The following is a 17107-nucleotide window of genomic DNA, read 5'->3' as shown; positions in this document are numbered from 1 at the left end:
CTGCTTTTCCCCTCACTCAGTGCCAGGATCTGCACTTTAGGTGAAAAATACAGAACAATAGAGAAAAACAGGCTTGGGAGGTCACCATGAGAAAGATAATAGGACAAAGGGATGAAAGACTTGGCAAACCTAAATCTCTTTTTTATTATTATTTAATTTTTTTAATCCGATCATCCTGACTCTGTTTAGGTATATGTGTGCATACTACACAAGTAGTATTTGGTTTTTCATATTGTTCACAACATTAAACATCAATTGCCAAGTATCCATCCATAATAATGAAATTTGTCATTTAAAAGACATCTCATTTATTATTCTATTTCTGTGGACACCATATGGCCCAAAAAATAGACTCAATTTGTCTTCCTAGTTTGGAAATGGGTTTTTCAGACTGTCCAGCCCTCTGATCTGTGCCTGTTGTTCCAGCTTCTCCAATGCCAGGAGTCACAAGTCACAAAAGCCCTGAAGACCTTCAAAGCCAGTGTTGGCAAAAATAAGTGAGGGTGTTGCTTGTCCCACGTTAAAGACATGTTTGTGTGCTAAGCCTTGGATGTAGTGATGGAAATTTCAGGAGTAAAAGTGATTTTCAGCTGTTATTTGTAATATTTCCTAAATAATTTACCTTAGTGAGTTTTTCCATGGAGCTCTGGGTAGGTGCTGCCTTGCACAGCTGTGACATCCACAGCAAAATCCTGCCTCACCCTGCACAGGGGCATTGATAGCACCCAGCAGGCCTCTGCACAGGCACTGGCAATTAAAACAGCAAAGCAATCATTTGTCCAGTCATTGGTAAAAGCCAAAAGAATGTTTCAGGTCAGCTTCTCAGCCTCATCACATTGTGCCTTCCTGATGATCCTCTCTCTCCAGGGCTGTTTGCTTGGCAGATTGCTCCAGGTCTCTTTGCCAGCACTGGAGAGGCAGGATTCTGCTCTTGTTTTAACTGCCCAGCATATCTTCTCCCAACACAGACAGAAAAATCTCATGCTGTCTCTTCTTATTTCAGAAAAGGACTCCACTAGCAACTGTGTCAGACCATGCTTTCTCTCAACCTGCCTTATTTTGCCTTTATTTCCACCCCTGTGTCCACTGGATGTGGTCTGATGGTTTAAGGAAGCCTTTCTGTCACAGTCCAGCTTATTAATTCCAGCAGAACAATTCAGGAATTAATGCCAAACCAGCTCTGCCTGAGCTAGCCATGTCTCTAGAGCTCCTGCTGCCCTTTAACCCTGACCTGCCTCATTTCTCCCCTCACAAGTCCTTCCAACAGAGGACAATCACCAAACAACACTGACCAACCTTCAGTCCATGTCCTCACAGGAGGAGATCACCTGCAATAAACAAGCTGGCCAACAAAAAGCACCTCTACACTTATTGACTCTTATTGATGTTGATGCAGTTTTTGTTGGGGTTTCAAGTAATTTTATTGCTCAATTAAACAAAGCATCTCCATCATCAGTACTTTTGCTGGCATCTTAAGCCCCAGCTTGGCTACAGCTGTGGAATATTTTATTGACCTCTGCATTCTTTTGCCACATAGACATTTTTGCCTTGGGCAAAGTCAAAGGCTTTGTCAAAGTCAGAGGCTTTGGTTTTTTTCTACATTACTCCCCTTTCTTGGTAGTCCAAATCATGCATAAGAAATAGGGGTTTCAGCACAATTGCATGCCTAATGAAGCTTTAAATTATTGGCGGTGTCCACTGATGAATGAATAGTGGACATTGACCCAAATCACGGAGTTTAAGCCTTTTTAGTTCAGCAATTCATTAGCAGCAATTAGCAGAGAGCACGTGGAAGCCCAGGTGTTCTCTGCTGCAGCAATCAGATAATTCCTGTGATGCCAAACACCTAGCCCAGGGAGCAGCTCTGCCAGCACAGGTGGGAACTGAGGAGGAGAGGGCACCTGCAAGAACCTGATCCTGCATTAATGAGAGCTGCCCTGTGTCACTGTACTCAGTGATGAGCCTGCATCCCTCCCAGGGCATCCTGGACTTGTCTCTCCTTGCTCTGTTCTTTTCCTTGGCTCAGCTGAGTGAGGAAGCAACCCCACAGACATCCTAAGGCTTTCTGGGTGGGGTCTCAGTGCAGATGTCTGGCTGTGCCTTGATCTTCACTCACAGCTCAGCAGAGCATCATTTCCATGCCAGTGCCAAAGCTAAGAAAATGAGAGGACTCATCTTTTCTTTAGTTCTACAGTATGAGAGCAACTATTTCCCAAAACGTTTCAACAGTGCTGAAGCGTTTGAGATGCACACACCAAGTAATGTGCCAGTGCTTTTTCCAAGCTCTTTCCCTGCCCTTTAACCAACCTCCATGAATCTTGCTGTCCTCCTGCATGAACAGCTTGCCCTGTTGGCAATGTATATCTGAATTTTGTTCCACTGAATGCTTATTCTCAGTTAGCTAGTGGCTTGGCTCAGCACAGCCTGGCAAATGCCCATTTGTAATGTTTACACCAGGTTATCCCAAACAGAGCTCTTCCCACCCAGCAAACACTATCAAGAACCTCAACACAGGAGATAAGAGCAATTTAATTGACCACACATGAAACACAGAAATCTGGGTGTGAAAAGTAGTTCTTTGTTCCCTCTGCAGAGGAACCACTCATTTCTCTCTGAAATTAGAGAAAGAAAGATAACCAAGCAAAAATGGCCAGCCAGTTTCCTGTGCCTGCCCACAAATCCTTCTCCAGACCCTTCTCCTTCCTCTTCTCTCTCCATTCACTTCTCACACCCTGCAGCAGCTGGAACTTGGCCGTGCCAGGTGTCCCAGGCCAGATCCATACATTTTTCTGGGCCAAGGGGAGTGCTGAGGTTCAGGGACAGAGCCCAGCTCCAGCAAACTCAGTTAATCAATTCTTGTCTGCAGCATCCATTGCTCTGGAGTATTCATTAGTGGGAGTGTGCAAATCTCACAGCATCAGCCTAAAATACCTCCAGACAATCTTTGTCAATATTAAACATTCTGCAGGAGGTTTATCTTAGAGCACATCAAAATTGTAAAATAATGTCCAACACAGAAACTTTTTTTTTTTTTAATCTACAGGAATTAATTAATTTAGAGTTGGGTTGAGTCAATGATATTGGAGCTCATTCCTCACCCAGCCTGTGAGAGAATATTCTGTTTTTGCTTCAGGGTGCTGCAGGTCATGGATGGGTGGGACTCAGGAGTAAGAAATGCTCCCAGACCATTTCTGTCTTTATAGCTCGTTTTCCACTAGAAGATTTGAAAGCACAAATTCTTAGAGACTGCCCAAGAGAGAAAAAAATCATCAGATCTTTCAAAATATGAAATATTGCTGAATTTCTTGTGGCATTAGCAGCTGAGATATCTTTTAAAAGAAATGCTGCAATTTTGGGTTTCAATATTTTTAATGTGATTTGACTTTGAGCAAGAGCTGAGTTGGGGAGTTTGAATATTTTAGTCTAACTGGAGGGCAGGGGAAAAAAATGAAGCAAAAGAGATAAACATCATGTCTGTTAATGTCTAAAATATTAATTTGAGCTTGAAGTCCAGGAGAGTTGTTAAAGATCCAGTTTTGCTTTTCTGATGCCAGCTAAGCAGCAAGGAAGATGCTGGTGCCTTTATTGTATTTTAAATCCTCATCATAAAGCCTCATTCCTTATCCTTATCCAAAGAACTGTCTGGTTCTGGGCTGGAGGACATCTGTCACAGTTGAGAAGTGACCCATTAGGAAAGCCAATGCCTTGGATTTTCCAGGCAGGCTGTCAGAGGTGGCATGGGGCTGGGGGACAGCCTGCTCAGCAGGAGGGGAGGTCACCCCAGAGCCAGCTCAGCTGTTTTCCCTGGAGAGGATTCCCCACGTGGGTTAGGGACAGAGTGCCCAGGGCATCCCACAGGCTGCTCTCCTAGCAGGGGCAGTGCCCTCCTTGCTCACCCCTCAAGAAACTGCATCCCTAAGGAGTCTGCTCAGGAGGGAGGGGTGCAGATGGTCTAATCCATCCCTGATCCAGTCTGTGAAGACACAAACTGCCCAAAAATTCATCAGGAAACAGCCCCCACCAAATCAGCCTGATGAAAGTTGTGAGAGGAGCAGAGAGGAAGAGGAAAGGGGAGATGCCAAAGGTTCTGGTGCCAGAGGAGTCGCCGAGTCTTGGGGAGGAGCAGCTGTCAGGGTGGGAAGGGGAGGCTGCAGAGGAGCAGGGGCAGCACTTACCCCTGCTGGAGGGGTGTAAGTCCACTGCAAACCACAGACAGGATACATAAGCTAGAAAGTAGCTCTGGGAAACTGAGAGGGAGAGTCAGACAAACTCTGAGGCTGGAGAAATCATCTGAAATATTATCATTCCATTTTGTACCTCAGAGAGTGAAATGCTCAACAAAAAAAATTGATCCTTTACTTTCCCAGAGTGCATTTTTTTATTTCAGTTTACTGCTTTTGAAAAGAAAGCACCTGACTTGAAAAAACAGGTGGCATCTCTTACTTCTCCAGTGGTATTCACTGTTAACAGAGCTGGCATCTACTTTCCATGTCTATCCCTGGCAAGCAGGGTAATCCCAGGATGGCACTGAGTACCCACCAAACTGGAGAATCACACAGTCCAGCCTGATGACAGAATTGTTTGGGTTGGAAGGGATCTTTACAGGCCACCCAGTCCATCCCCCTGCAGTGAGAAGAGCAATCTTTAATTAGATCAGGCTGCTCAGTTCTGCGTCCAAACTGACCTTGACTGTGGGCAACTGGTTCCACTGCTTCACCACCCTCAGCATAAGAAATGTCTTTCTTACAGCTAACCTGAATCTACCCTCTTTTAGTTTAAAATCATTTCCTCTGTCCTACCACAACAAGCCCTGCTGACAAATCTGTCTCCACATGTGGGGGTCAAGTACCTGAAGCTGGAGAGAAGGAGGCAGTGGAGTGACAGCCTGTCACTGTGACTCTTTATTGTCACAGTTTAGGCCTAGATATCTTTACTTTTAATTGGCAGCTGAGGATTACCATCAAGTCTTTTATTCATGTTTGGAAGCAGGAGAATGAACTCAAGCCAGCTGGGACCACAGTTATCTTTCTTAGCCTGTGAAATATCTGTAATCCACTACTTGAGGTCTGTTGCAAGGAGCACCTACAGCCCCTGATGTTAATTCTTTAGTTCAAGCTTAGCCAGCTTACAGTTTTATCTCTGAATATCTACATCAGCCACTGTTTTCTGAGCTGCAATTGTGGCTGTCACAGGGGTACACATCCTCTTCTCTTTCTCTGTCCAGATAAAACTGAGATTGTAAACTGCCCTGGGAAACGTCATGATCTGGGCTAAATCTTTGTGGATACAACCCTTTCTGCCATGGTAAGAATATAAAGTCTGTCACATTCCTGCTCATTGCCATGTTTTCAACATGTCTCTGTTAAACATCACTGAAGTGAAGGAGCTGAACATCATTATTTCAATTAACAACTCATGCAAAAGACCAGCAATGCTGTGCTGCCAGTGATATCAGCAGCCTCAGAAATTCCATTTCTACGGCTCACAGCATTCCATGAATCCAAACAGAAACAGATGTGGAATTCCACCTCTGGCTGACTTTCCCCCAGCATCTCTTCTCCTGTGCCTGGGCCACCACCTCAGTCCTGGACCCTGGAGCACCCAGAGGAGAAGGCACTGGTGGCTGTGGGACTTTCCTGCTCTGGTCGGTGAAGAGCTCACAAGGCTTGGGAAAAGGAATCCCACACCAGAGTGGGGCCAAACTCATGGCAGAAACACTTCATGTGGCAATATCTGTGTGGGTGGCCCTGTCCTCCATCCCAGTCCCATTTGTGTCCTGTCCTGGTCTCCATCAGGTGCCAGGGCAGAGGAGTGGCAGGTGGCACTGGCTCCTGTCCCCCAGCACTGAGAAAGGACCAGGTAAGGGACAAGGAGATAAATGAGCACAGTGACAAATTCAGCATCCAGGGGGCCTGGCAGCCTGATCTTGCTGGGACACAATCTGCTGTCTGTCAGGAAAGCAGCACCTGATTTACACCACATCTTACAGTGCCAACACTGTGCATTTACTGGATTTTTCATAACTTATTTGCAAACATTGTACAAATACTTCATATGTCACCCAGCCTGTGTTTCGGTGTGGAAAGAGAGGGAAAGCATTTATTACATGAGAGTATTGGTACAAGCAGTAGGTAGGTGTGGAAGGAGATCTGTATTTCTAATTGTTATAAAACATTTTGTCTCCAGAAGCTTGTTCCTGAGGGTGCCATACGTTTTTACATGAATCATTATGCTTGGACAGAAATCATCAATGCACTACAGGAGATGCTGTAGGTTGGTACCAGCTGCCTCAGGCCTGACTGTAGAGAAACAAGAGTAAAGAAAACAACTACTGAAAGCCCAGGATTTCTTTTTCTAGAGTCATGCCCAAAATTTCTGTGCTTTTCTCAAAGTTACTACAACTGTTGGATTTTCCATACAACTGAGATGCAAAACTGCCAATTCTTCTGCCTCCACCAAAAATCCTATGGTTATGACACTTTGTCTTTAAAACTTTGGATTGCAGGTCCTTAAGATTTATGGAAATACTGGATTGTGCTGGCTTTAGAGGAGTGAGGTTTGGCTGTCCAGAGCTGCAGAGAAGAAACTGCACCTGTAACTTCTCTAACACAGCAAAAGAAATAGCACAAATACCTCTTTTCTTTCTATGGTTCTCCTTTGTTCCAAATGGTTTTAAACCAATTTTTCTTTTTAACAGGGCCTGTCTGATGGTGCTTGGATATCTGCCACCCCCAATCCTGGAAGAATGTGTACCCTGTGATTTGGGGGTAACCACTGCCCACGTTGCTCCCATCTGTCGCCTGCCTGCATCTCTGGTCACCAGGCATAAACATCAGCAGATGGCTTCAGCCCTGCCCTCATGAGCAGCTGGAGAGGGAGAGCCATGGAGAGGTCACTTCTCAGGGGTTTCAAAATGTCAGATGGACTGGAGTGTTTGGGTAAGAGAGTGTCATACACACAGCCAGCTGGGCTTCAGAAATGCTCCTGACATCACTCCCAGAGCATGATGAGGAGGAGGTAAAGAGGATGCAGAGTCCCTCTGAGGCATCAGGTGTCTCTGATGGCCACCCCCCATCAAGCTGGAGAGGGAGAGCCATGGAGAGGTCACTTCTCAGGGGTTTCAAAATGTCAGATGGACTGGAGTGTTTGGGTAAGAGAGTGTCATACACACAGCCAGCTGGGCTTCAGAAATGCTCCTGACATCACTCCCAGAGCATGATGAGGAGGAGGTAAAGAGGATGCAGAGTCCCTCTGAGGCATCAGGTGTCTCTGATGGCCACCCCACATCATCCTCCTCCTCCTCCTCACCAAACCCAGTGCTTGGAACTGCCACACCTCTTGGGGGGAAAAGTGGATGCTGGTTCCTGTGAGAGGAGCCATCCTTCTAGTATCTCAGCTTTATATCCCATCCTAACTGATGGACTGTGGCCAGAGCTGCATGAAAATGCAAAGTAATGAGGGACAACTATGGCCTTTATTGATGTCAAAGGTTGAAACTGTAGTAGAGCCTGGCTTTGTGTCAGTTTGATGGATTCACCAGCAGTGTTTCACTCCCATCAGAGCTGCACATCAGAGCAGTTTCACTCACACTAGAGCTGCTTCTGCAGAGCTGCTGCCAGGGCACAGCACCGGCCACAGGCTCTTCCCAAATCATTCAAGTCCTTCCTACAGGATCAAACCCATGTGTTTTAGGTTGGAAATGGGGGTGTGTGTTCTATCTCCATCTGTCAGAGCTGGGGCAGTTCTCTGCTGTTCATGGGGCAGTTTTTTCTTTATCTTCCCGCAGCCAACCCTCCCTCCAGGAGATCTCTGCTGTCCATGGCCAGGGAGTGTCCCTGCAGGGCTGATCAAATTCCAGCATCCCATGGGGAGATGCTCCGCCCAGGGCAGGAGCCAAGCATTCCTACCTGGATACAATCTGAGCCTGGAACAGCACAGCAGCCTTTGCCCACTGCATTCCCAGAGGAGCAGCTTTCTCCTGCCCTGCATTCCCAGAGGAAGAGCAGGCCCATCTCCAGCAGCCCTGGAGCTTCAGGGGAAAATTCCAGCCTTGTGCAGGATCCCTGCTCCAGCAGAACCACAGCTGGCACTGCAGGAGGGCTGAGCCCCCATGGAATGGGACTGTGCCACCACTGTGCTCTGACTCTGTCAGTGGTTTTGTTTGTGCACTATTGCATTTTTATTTTCAATTTCCCTAATAAAGAAGTTATTCCTATTCCCATAATCTTTGCCTGAGAGCCTTTTAATTTCAAAAATATAATAATTCATAGGGAGGGGGTTTACATTTTCCATTTAAATGGAGGCTCTTGTCTTCCTTACCAAACACCTGTCTTTTCAAACCAAGACACTGTGCCATGAACTGTGTTTGCCAATCTACACAGGAAAACCATGCTGGCCTATGACACTGCATCATTGGGATTGCAGTTTTGAATAACCCCCTCCATAGTTAGATTTTAGCCCTGACCATCCTGTGCAATCTTCAGAAACCAGAAATGCTTCAAAGGCTATTTTTTATCTTGCTTACCTGTTTTTTGAGTGGTGTTACAGGCACCTACCTGCTATTCATGGAAAGAAAAGGAAAAAAAAAAAAAAAAAAAATTAAGCTAACTGCTACATTACCTGTATTTTTAAAAGCACATCAACTGCTAAAAAAATCATAAAATTCAGAAATTACTTTTAGAAAATTAAGTTATCAGTTAATGCTTAACAGGTATTCCAGGATTTTGAGGTTTTCTATATTTGTGCCACCATATCTACAATCCTATACAACTGAAAGCATTCTCTTTTTTTCTATCTCTTTCACGGGTGCTTAAAGATACCTACTTCCTTCTGGAATTAATTGCTTCTAGTCAGTCAGAAAACACATTTATTAACTGCCTAAATATTCTGTTTGTTAATGCATTAGTTAATTTTTAATAGATTGTTCCTTTTCTGAATTAGCATTTTCATTTTAAAGGCTTTGCCAGCTTCTGGAGTAAAGGATTGTGGAAGTAGCCTTAGCACCTGAACTGTGTTTATCCTAAATTCCTGATGAGCAGAGGCTGAGGTGTGCTTGAGCCTTAAGGATTCTGTGTGCTGATATATGTACACATGTGTATGGATTTTAAAAAGCAAATTACATGCACACAATTCCTTTGTTAAAGGATCTGGGAATGAGAAGGAGTTTTTTGCTGCAGTCATCAGTGTCAAGATCTCACTGCACTCACTCCTGTCTGAGAGATTTTGTGCTGCAATTTTAGCAGGTTGATGCAACCATCAAAATGCAGGTCAAACCAGGAGCATGAGAGCTGGATCACCACCTGAGCTGTCCACATGTCTCAAACTAAAATCCAGATGATCTGTTTTCATTTAGAAAAACTTAGTGATGGGCTCAGGAGGAAATTTCCCAGAGGGAACAAATACCGTCAGCACATCTGTCTTGGGGGTGATAGAATGGGAAATTTGTCTCTTGGGATCTCAATAATTCCCTTTGCAAGTCTCAGCTACGCCAAAGAAGCACTGAAGTGCATAAAAACATGAGTAGGAGCCCTGATCCTGTCTCTTGTGCTCATGCATCTCATCACTCTACATTCTGCAGTGAACCTGGGGACAGCAGCCCTGCGTGCTGTGCAGGAGCTCATCTGGTCCATGGCATTTCCTTCCCAGTTACAGTTTTCTCCAGTGCAAAGTTGGGAGTTTTTTTTCTGTATTTTTGTGAGCTTATATTGCCTACCACTGCCACACATTTACCTCAAAATGCAATTTCAGCAGAATGAATTCTGCCTGTGAAATGCACCCCATTCCCTGAACTGTGCTGACAGCTTAAATTCCTTCTCATTAGATGAATCAGGAGAGCTGCATTGTGCTCAGAGCCACTCCCTGCTTACTTGGCCTGACAATAAGGGATGCTTTTGGTTATGGGTGTCCTAGAAATAAATTAGCCATGTATTTTCATGTACAGGAGGCTAAAGCCATGCAAGCAGAGGATCCAGATTTTTCTCCAGGTTTGGGGAGGAAGACCCTGGAAGCCAGCACATCCTGTGGGTCAGCACCTGCTCTGTTAGAAAGGAGCAGCTCTGTCACAATTGCCTGCAACCTGCTTTGCTTGCCCTTGGCTACTACACTGTGGCTTTTTTTTTTTTTTCCCCAGCAGAGGGAAAACTCCATGAAAACAAACAAACAAATAAACAAACATGCAGGTAATCAATATGTTTTACTCCATAAGTATCTAAATTATGTGGCGTAACACATGAACAGATATTTTTCTTCTGTAGAAAATAAGACAAAAAGATCAGGCAGAGTCTTGATAGAAGAGTATTTAATAAATGGGATTATTTCCCATCAGATTTGTCACTAAGAGATGTGGATGTGATCAGCACACCTCAGACATACAAGGACTTTGAGAAAATGGCAAACATACACTAGAAAAGAGGAGCTATTTAAAATTGCAACAAGCATGTGTCACAAGCTGATGTTTAAATAGGCATAGAAAAAACATAGAAAGCATATAACAAATGTTCTGGGAGTGGTTCACACTAATACCCATGTCCTAGCCCACAAATACACAGGAATTGTGTACACAGGCACTTTATTGTGCCTTTGTTTATTCATTCTCTTTTCAGAAATCTCCTGTTGGTAGTCATTCTATCACCTCATAAAAGTTTTCTCAGGGGAAAAAAAAAAAAAAAACTTCCCCCCCAAAAAATTTTTCTCGGGGAAAAAAAAAAAAAAAAAAAAAAAAAATATATATATATATATATATATATATATAGGTATTGTTTCTTTAGAAATATATTTGAAACCCATTCAAATTGCAAAAGAGGTAAAATTCTCCTTTCAGAGAATTCCATGATTCATCACTGTGTAAACTTCAACACCTGCAAACACAAAACCTCCTGCAGGTAAAAGGTTCAGGCAGATATGAAATCTCACACAAAGGAGGCTCCCACAGTTCAGAAAGTGTACTTTCACACTTATGAGAGCAATCACAATGAATTGTTTATTGCTGTAGGTTCCTTCTGATAGCTCTATGATGTTCAAGATAGTAAAGTTCAAACCTGCCAGGAGTCAAAATCCAAAGAGCACCAAATAAGATATTTGCTTACTTAAGCACTGTACAGTTAATACACAGAAATAATCTTTACACTGAGGCATTGCATCAGACAAGGCAAGCACCCCCAGTTGTTAGAGGCTGGGGAAGCTGCAGGAACTTGTCTCAGGTGGCTCTGTCATGTAGAAAAGTCCAGAAAGGGAAATCAGAGTACAGAAAAATATGAAGTGAGATCCACAGTCAGAGTTCTTGCTGAAGGTGCCTTCACCTCATGTCTTGGCTGAGCACTTGAGCCTGTGCTGCATCCCCCAGACTCTGCAGCAGGTGGGGGAGTCACAATCTTCCCCAGGAGGGGCAGAAAGCAGCTTTTGGCAACACTGATTTCCTCCAGCCCCTTTTGAGTGTGTGGCAGACACACAAGAAAAGGTGCTGTGAATCCCTGCTCTCAGCCAAGTGCCTCCACTCCCAAACCCCGGGGTAGGAATCATGTCACCCTGGGCTGGCTGCTGTCCCCTGTCCCTGCTGCCTCCGTGGCACTGGCTGCCCACACTGGTGGGCAGAGGGGAGAGCAGCCCTGGTGGATGCTGCTGATGCCTGCCCAGAGTGCATCAGGCGGCTTCAGTCCTGTCAACACAAAGCAAATGTGCACTCCCATGAGTGTTTTCTCCCTCAGTCCTCTTCTCACAGGTGCAAGGTGAGGTTTGAGCTCATAAAGACACCCGTGGCTCATAACACTGCTCACAAGATTGAGAACCACCTTTACAGTTCCTTCAGAAACATCACAAAAATATTGGGAAAATTGCACTGATCATCCTGTCCCCCAAGTGACTCATTAGGAAGAGAGAAACAGGCAATGAATGTATTTTTCTAATGACTCAGGAGCACAAGGAAGCTGCAAACCTGCCTGCTGCTGCTTCCCACGCTCCCAGCTCTGTGGAGGAACAAGCAGCTTCATGAGCTGGTGACAGCAAGGACTTTGCCACCCTGTTTGGGCACCTGTGCTGGCAGCAGCAGCGCAGCCCTGTCCTGGAGCGTGTGCCAAAGGCAGAGCACAAACACAGCTGCCTCCTCTGCTGCAAATCTCACTGACATGTGCTGGGAGCTTTGGCTGGAGATCAATCACCGAAAGGAGCAGCAGCTCGGGCTGAGAGCAGCTCTCCTGCCCTCCCTCCTGCTGCCCTGGCACTGCAAATTCAGCTTTGATTGCTTTGCTCTGCTCGTGTTGGGGATAAACCTTTGGGGCCATGCAGCCTCACCCTGCCTGCTCTCTGCAGGTGAATGCTGCATCCACATTTATTAATCAGGAAATTATGTGTAGGCAGGGATTTCCATTTCCCTTCTGGGACTGTATGAAGTTTTGGGGGTTTTTTGTTTGTGTTTTTTGCTTGCTTGTTTTTTTGGTTTTTCTTTTGTTTGGTTGGTTGGTTTTGGGTTTTTGTTTTTGGCTTTGCTTTTTTTTTTTTTTGGGGAAGCTGGTGGTGACTACTGCTACACTGCAAAACTGCGTAATGTAGTGCTGATGGATTTCATCACAGGGTACACTCAGTTGTTTTTCTTTTGCAGCAAGCACATTGATCAGAGATTATTTTTGGTTTCTGAGCATTTTTAAATGGAGGTGCAGATTAAGACATTTTTTTCTCTGAAGCAGTCAAAAAGTTTAATATGTTACTAAGTTGCATGAAGCAGAAGTAATCAGTATTATTTTAGAGAATGTCTGATATCACCAGATAAGCAATAGTCACTATCATAAATACTGCTGAGACTGTATAGTCACACCAGAGCTCAATGCACTTACTAACATTTCTCATGAATTTAACTGTAACCAATTTATTTACAGTTCCTAATTACAAAATCTGCTAATTCATTGTTCTGGCCAATTTCTAATAATTGATTGTCCAAATTTAAGTGATTTTGTGAGGGAAAAGGATGCACATCCCTCCAAAAGGCCGAGCCAAGTCAGTTTAGGAATGAGCACAATGTTGGGATCTGAGATCCTCTGAATTTGCAAAAAGAAAGATAGGTAATTAGCATTATTTGTTTATTACAAGAATGAGATTCCTTGGTCACGCTAGAAAACATCCTGCATCTACAGGGTAACACCCAGTGAAGGGCTTTAAAGAAAAGAAGAACCTTGGAAATTACTTTTCTATTCTCCTCAGCCCATCTCCCTGGCAGAGGCAGGGAATTGTGTCTGTGTGACTGATTTCTGCCTGGTGGAACTTAGGGCTGGGGCTGCTGCAGGGGGAGGAGGGCTGGCAGAAAGGGTTGTTCGGCTCCCAAACCCCTGCACTAAATTTGCTTCTCAGGAGGAGTGCTGAGGGTTTTAGGTGTTCAGTGAAGCAGCCAATTATCTAGGAGAGAGATGAAATTGTGCTCATGGCTTCAGTCCTGCGCAGGATTTGCAGTGGAGAACAACCTTTCTTTCTTTTTGGATGCTTCTGTAGATTCCCAGTGCTGTTTTACCTGATAGACAGTGAGAGGGCATGACAAATTTCTCTCATCTAGTTATAGCAAAGATTTTTTGATGAGAGGGCATGACAAATTTCTCTCATCTAGTTATAGCAAAGATTTTTGATGCTTGTTTTGTTATTGTTGTTTTGTTTTTGTTTTTTGTTACTGGCTGGAGTTGGATGTCTGTAAGTGGATTATTTATTCCTACTGGTGTTTCTACCAGGCTTTTCACTCTCTCAGACCAAATCTTTGCTGTTTTGATGTCTACACTAATGATCTCCATTCATCTCCCCATAAGCCTATAATGGCATTTCTGCTTCTAAAATCCTGTCCAAGCTGCAGCCAGGCTTTGTGATCTATAACAAATCCTTGTTCTCCAAAGGTAGTATTATATTCAGATTGTTGTTATCTCTTATACAAGCTTTGATCTAACCTCAAATGATACCAGCAATCCATGAGCTATATACAAGCCACTCTTTTATGGAGCTGGCAATTAAGGGGACATTTAGTTAATACCACTGAAAGTTCATTTTAAAACCTGATGCATAAAAAATTTAATAGTGGTGGTGAAGGGCATGGAGAAAACTTGATAGCAACAATGACACTGCAGAGTAGAAATCTGCTCCAAGTGCTTTAAACAACATGAGCAAACTTCACACAAAGTCCCATTCACTGGCTGGGTCACACATTGTGCAACACCAACCCTTCCCCAAAGGTCACAGGGGTCCAAAACCTGAAAAGGGAGTCTGGGCAAATCAACAGGAGCTGCTAAACTAAGAGTGGAACTAAGTCAATTTAACGTGCCCTCAGAACGAGCAGCAGTGAGTCTGGTGCACAGGGACAGTCAGAGACCTGGAATGTGCAGGCTGAGTGTCAGACCCACGCCCTGCTGAGGGGCTGGGACCAGGAGAGGTGATGCAGAAATTTCTCCCAATTCCCAGAGCTCAGGCAGCTCTGCCATGGCTGCTCCCTGCTGTCACCTGTACCTCTTCTTGGGGTCTTTACACCACTTTTGGACAAAAATCTTGAAGATATCTGCTGGCAGCTATTTGGACAGCATTGAAAGCACCATGTGTCCTGCCCAGCAAGATCTTCCTCCTCACCAAGATGGGATGAAGGAGTTCCAGAGGTTTGGGGAGTGCCTGGAGCCCTTCTTCTGGAACCTCCTTGGCAGGGTGTCCCCTACTGACTTCATATTGGAGCAGAAAGTGTCAGCCAAGCAAAAGTTCCTGAAAGATTTATTTAATTTAAGCTTGTTGAAAAAAGTCTCAGGGCTTCTCTAACTTGAAAGCAAATAGAGAAATACACATATTTTTTAAAATCCTTATTACAGCAGTCAGTGACTATATTTTGTCCCATAGTTATTACAATAAACTCCTTTCGAAGGCAAATGAGTCATGAGGATAAATTAGAGAGAAAGGGAAAGATTTCATTGGTCTTGACACTGGCATTTGAACTAATGCACATAATTAAAGACAAAAAAAAATAGAGAACTAAAGAGATTAAAAATTAGTTACCAGCATAATCTTTTTTGTCACACATGCTAACTTTAAGTTGAATTACCTTTATTTATTTTGTTAGCAGGAGATGAATCTGCAGCTATGTTTCTTTCACATCTTCTGGAAAAAACATCCACTCCCACACAGAGGGATTGTACCATTTTAAAGGCAACAATTGTATTTTGTGATCACTTTGCCTTCAGAGGATGTTTGTTAAGAGGTGGTCTGAAATCTCTTGTTGCCACTGTAATGGAACTTGACTAGCTATGAAATTGTACAGACATCTAAAAACCATTTTCTTTCAGAGAGGCTGTGTTCAGGGGAAGGCTGAGTCTGGAGAGAAAATGGGCTTTTTGCACATCACCTGCTACTTCCTGGAGCATTGTGTTTGTGTCTTCTAACACCAGGAACAAAGCTCTCCTCATTCTGAACCAAACAGCTCCTTCTCTGTGTGAGACCTGCCTGGGCACACCTGGCTTCTGGTACCTGGAAATTTGTGCTGCATTTCACCCACTGATGAAACCTGTCTAATGCTCATCAGTAGGATGCTCAAACTTTGAAGAAAATCGAGACATTTTCTTAATTTAAAAGTATTTGACAATTCTGAGACATATTAAAAGGAGTGTCTGATGCTGTTGAAAGATCATTAATTGTTTTAGTCAGACTGCATCACCATGCAGAGAAATTATTTTAAAAATTTGAATGAGGTAATTCAGTCTCCTTCTCAAACTATCTTTTGAATTTTTGTACCCCACATGCCTAATTCTGTGGTATTACACCATTAAATAAAGAGTAGGAAATATTTTGCAAAATTAAATTATTGATGCTATCCTAGCAAAGAAAGAAATCATTTACCTAATTCTTTGGTGGCTGAAAAGAACTTAAAATTTTATTCCACATTTCTGTAAAGCCAAAATATCTTTTGGCATCTTGAAGAAGTGAAACTTCATGCAGTGAGTACATAACAGGTTTCTCTGGGGGAACAGAAAGTTTCACTGCATGTAGCTGAGGGCACTGCTCTTGAGGGAGCAAGTCTCAAGCTTGTGTTTTGTTTTTTCTGTTCCCAGGTGTAGAAGAGCACTTTGAAATTTTAATTAATGTTTTAAACATATTCTAGTTTATTTACCTGAGGGCACTGAAGCCATAGTAGCTGACCTTTTCTTCATGGCTTTAAGAAGACTCCTGACATGCAGTTGCCTGTTTTCTCCACTGCAGACTCACAGGATGGGTCAGGCTGGAGGGGACCACCCTGGGTCATCTGGTCCAACCCTCTGCTCAAGCAGGGTCATCCCACAGCACCTGGCAAAGGATTGTGTCCAGATGATTCTGGAATATCTCCAGTGAGGGAGACTCCACGCCTTCTCTGGACAATCAGTTCCAGTGCTTGGTCACTGCACAGGAAAGAAATTCTTCCTCATATTCAGGTAAAACTTTCATTTTCTTCATTGCCTCCTGTGCTTGGCACCACCAAGAAGAGCCTGGATCTGTCTTCATGGAACTCCCTTTTCATATTTATTCCCAGGCTCTCAAATGCAGTGCAGTCACATAATGATGCTTTCTGCATCCAGAGCTGTGGAGGAGCTGAGAGCTTTGGAGCTGTGTAGGGGATGGAGAAGGGATAAGGAGATGCTGAATCAATCAGGTGCTGAAGAGCAGGAGCTCTGCCAGTGCTGGGGGCTGACTCAGAGCATCCCACTCCCCTGATCCCCTTCCATGTCCCACTGTCTTGCACTCAGGACAGGCACTGCACCAGGAAGTTTGTGGGATGCTCTGTAAATGAACCAGAGGGAAACATGGGTCAAGGAGAGTGCCCAGACCCTGAAGCCCACAGAGCTCGTGGTTTTTCCATCCTTCAGTGCATTCAACCTATGCAAGCCCTGGATGTGCTTTGGGCAGAAGGCTGGGTTACCCCTTCCTTGCTGTTAGTGAATACACATTTTCTCTCCCTCCTCTTGCACAAAACCCTTGGAAACAATGATCTGCTGCTGTTTGTTTGGAATTGGTTTCAGAGGAAAATACTCCAAAGCCTGGAACATTTTATGGAACTTTTTTTCCCCTACTTATGGTGTGCAACATTGTCCAAATACCAAGTGCTACACGGTATTTTGTGATCTCCGTTACTGATAAA

This window comes from Pyrgilauda ruficollis, unplaced genomic scaffold (assembly GCF_017590135.1).
Source record: "Pyrgilauda ruficollis isolate IOZ18807 unplaced genomic scaffold, ASM1759013v1 scaffold85, whole genome shotgun sequence".
Taxonomy (NCBI): Eukaryota; Metazoa; Chordata; class Aves; order Passeriformes; family Passeridae; genus Pyrgilauda; species Pyrgilauda ruficollis.
The sequence above is the reverse complement of the archived record's forward strand: the minus strand, read 5'-3'. Positions refer to the sequence as shown.